The 3,395-nt window shown below is 35.5% G+C and overlaps 1 pseudogene; it reads right to left on the bottom strand.

Moving 5' to 3' along the window:
* Window positions 1-2,722: 2,722 nt before the first annotated feature.
* LOC147829667 (U2 spliceosomal RNA) lies at window positions 2,723-2,842 on the bottom strand (annotated as a pseudogene).
* Window positions 2,843-3,395: the final 553 nt, after the last annotated feature.

The following is a 3,395-nucleotide window of genomic DNA, read 5'->3' as shown; positions in this document are numbered from 1 at the left end:
ACTGTGATGACCTTTCTCTGCCAAGCCCAATATCCCTCCTCTCTTCACCATGTCCTTCTTTCTCAAAGCCATGTACAAAACATAAAAGGGGGATATGTGGAGGCAATGGCCAGAGGTATCTATGAGATGGATATGCAGAGGTAAGAGTCTTTTGGGCCCACCTGCCCAAAACCTCCTGGAATGCGTGATTAAAGATTGAAAGATAGGGCATGGGGCCACATGTCCAAGTAGGATCTTGGCCTACTCTGGCCCTCTCCTCCTTATACTCTGATTTATCACTTAGATTGGCCCTAAGGTCAATCATGCAACAGACCATCCTGTCCTTCCTCTGTCCCCTACATGAATTCCTGCTCAGACATCTTTCTTTTGTCTTTTATACTTGCTTTCTGGTTCTATCAATAAAAAACCAACAAGCTCTAGTTTGAAGCTGTCTTTATGAGACTCTCTCAACTGAGGGGTCTTGTTTAAGGGCAGCCCCTTTGGGTCTTCTTGGAGTTTGAATTGGAGATTGACTCCGAATAATCTCTTATCCTTTATGACATGCCATGGTTGTGAATGGTGACATGGAGGTAGTCTAATTTCTATGGGCCACAAAGCCCATGTTTCTGATCATGTTAGATCAGAAAACTTGTTCTGATGCCAAGTGAGACTATAGTAAAAGTTAGATACTTGCATTCTACACACACACGCGCACACACACACACACACACACACAGATTAGGAAAAAGGGTTTATGTTCTGCACACTGCAATCTCCATTTTCAGAAGCCCATGTTACATTCCTTATAAACCTATTTTGCTCAAACAATGCAAAATATTTACTAACATATAAATAGAAATTGATTTTTTTTGCAAAACAACTCTTAAAGATAGGCTTATTCCCTTATTTGTTAGAATCATAGCAAATTTTAGTTTTATGACTTTTTTCCTCCTTGGATTTTTTGCAAACTATTAAAGTGGAACCCTGAAATGGTGGCACATCCATGTAATACAAGAGTCTTGGGAGGCTGAGGGAGGAGGGTCACAAGTTCCAGGCCAGCCTGGACAATTTCATGTAACCCAGGGTCAAAAATAAAATAAAATGGACTAAGATGTAGCTTAATAGTAGTGTACTTACTAGCATTCAGGAGGCCCTGGGTTCAATCATCAATACTGCAAGAAACAAAACACAAACAAACAAATGTCACAGTTTTTAAAAATTTAAATGGGATTCACTAGCAGAAAAATGAAACTAATTTTTATACTTTAAAGCATGACTTAAAAACAAAGAAGCTAGCATATTAAGTAGTTAATGACAGAACAAGTATGGAGTCCACGCAACTGATAAGCAAAATCTATTTTTACCTCCAGTTATAGTCTCATTAAAATAAGGGATGGGACTATATTTTTATGTTAATATCTAAATGATTACATCTGCTATTTTAATGGCATGTATTACAATTTCATTGAAAAAATTCCAATTTGTAATGAAAGCCAAATCAAACATGAATCATCATTTCAAAGTTTCCATGACCCCTAAAAGATAAAAGGAAAAAAACCAAAAATTTTCTAACCCCTGAAGGGGACTGTTTAATCCATGGCAGAAAAAACAAGTCACATTTTGTGGGAAAAACAGCAACAACCCAGACTACTTCAAGACAGTTTCATCAGGGCTCAGTCTTCAAAGTCAAACCAGAGGGCGCTGGAAGAAGATACTGAGTCATTCTAAATTCCCTCTAACTAGTTTATCACTCTAGCTTATTATAAATACAGAGAATATTTAAGTGGAATTGCCAAATATTTTTTCAAGAGATTTTATTCTAGCAGGCAGTTATAACCAGTTGAACTGTGCTGTTTTTTATTTACCATTACTTATAGAGCATAGCATGTTCAGACTCTCAATACAAATCATGGGCTTTCCTCCTTGATTGGCCTGGAACTCAGACTATTTTCCTGGCACCATCTAACTTTTGTGTGCTCTGCCTTAAAGGTGTAACTTTTCAATTGCTTTCTCACAGTTGTTCACCACACCTGTACATACTAGTTAGGAGTCAGCACATGTGATAATGGGAGATTCTGTATGCAGAAGCTTTTCTCTACAAGTCCCTTTTGTTTCTGGGATCTTGTCTTCAACTTCCAGTTGTCTTTGAAGTTTTAAACTCCAATTTCTATCTCCTCTGTTCAATGAGAAGACTGTTGCAAGTTCTAGACAGCTCATTACTCTCCATGGCCCCACACTGCAGGGAATCAGAAAATATTTTGAAAGGAAAAGAATGATTGCTTTCACTTCATAAAATTTAGAACCTCTGCTTGCCATACACACCATAAACAAGGTGTGTCAGAAATGGTATCTGTTCCTTAAATTTTGTTAATCTTTGTTTATAATGTATAGTGGTACAGGTATGTGGGAAGTGATAGCTCAGCCAGAGGTGAAATTTCCCCATCCCATTTGCTGAGCAGGTATGGCCGCATGATTTGTTCTTGCCAATGAAATATGAGTAAAAGTAATTCATGCCAACTTCTGGGCTGATGCTTATTAAAAAGCAAGTGTGCCTCTTCCATAATCTTGTCCTGCTTCCAGCTGGTGTAAATAATCTTTATCAAGGGCACAGTAAAAGCACAAAACCGAAGAAAGCATCTGGACCCCCAAACTACTTCACTGAATTGAATTATTACAAATTTAGGGCTGTAGATGCTATAATAATTTAGTCTACACTAATACATGATGTAAAATGATAAACTGAAATGTGTACTGTCAAAATATATAAATAAATGATTATAAGCTAGGATATTTCAAAATTCAATTATTAAACTGATAAGAACAGATACTACACTTGATCTTAGCCAAAAGGCCGAGAAGCAATCAAAATTCAATTATTAAAAGAAATATTTCAATAAATATTAAGCCATTCTCAAAATAAATATAACATTAAAGATGAAGTTCAAACTAACTACTGATGTTACTATCATGAATTAACAATTGTATCATATATAATTTATGAGATTACAAAAAAGAAAAGTTAATGAAAGAATCCAGAGCTGATGAGAAAAATATAATGTTGGTGGGACTATAATCAATGAAATCTGTATGACAAATACTTTGGCAATATGTATCAAAGTTTTAAATGATTATATACTGGGAGGCAAAAATAACGTCTACTATTCTTCCAAGAAGAAAATTAATGGGAAAGGAATGTAAGCATGAAAATGTTAATCATTTTTTAGGAATCCCAAAAGAAAAAGAACATTAGTAATATTGACCATTCATTATATAAATTATGCCAGAATCACACAATTATGGTCATAACTAACATATTTTGGGTATTATTCCATTTATAAAATGCTATTCATATGCAAATACATGCATTTTACTTCTAAGTGAATCAAGGGTGTGTGTAGAGTAAGGGAAGAGACACA

This window comes from Heterocephalus glaber, unplaced genomic scaffold, assembly GCF_053883595.1.
Source record: "Heterocephalus glaber isolate CG9 unplaced genomic scaffold, H.glaber_assembly_v1.0 deba00000546, whole genome shotgun sequence".
NCBI classification, from domain to species: Eukaryota; Metazoa; Chordata; class Mammalia; order Rodentia; family Bathyergidae; genus Heterocephalus; species Heterocephalus glaber.
Note: the sequence above shows the minus strand (reverse complement) of the source record. Positions and strands in the feature narration are given on the sequence as shown.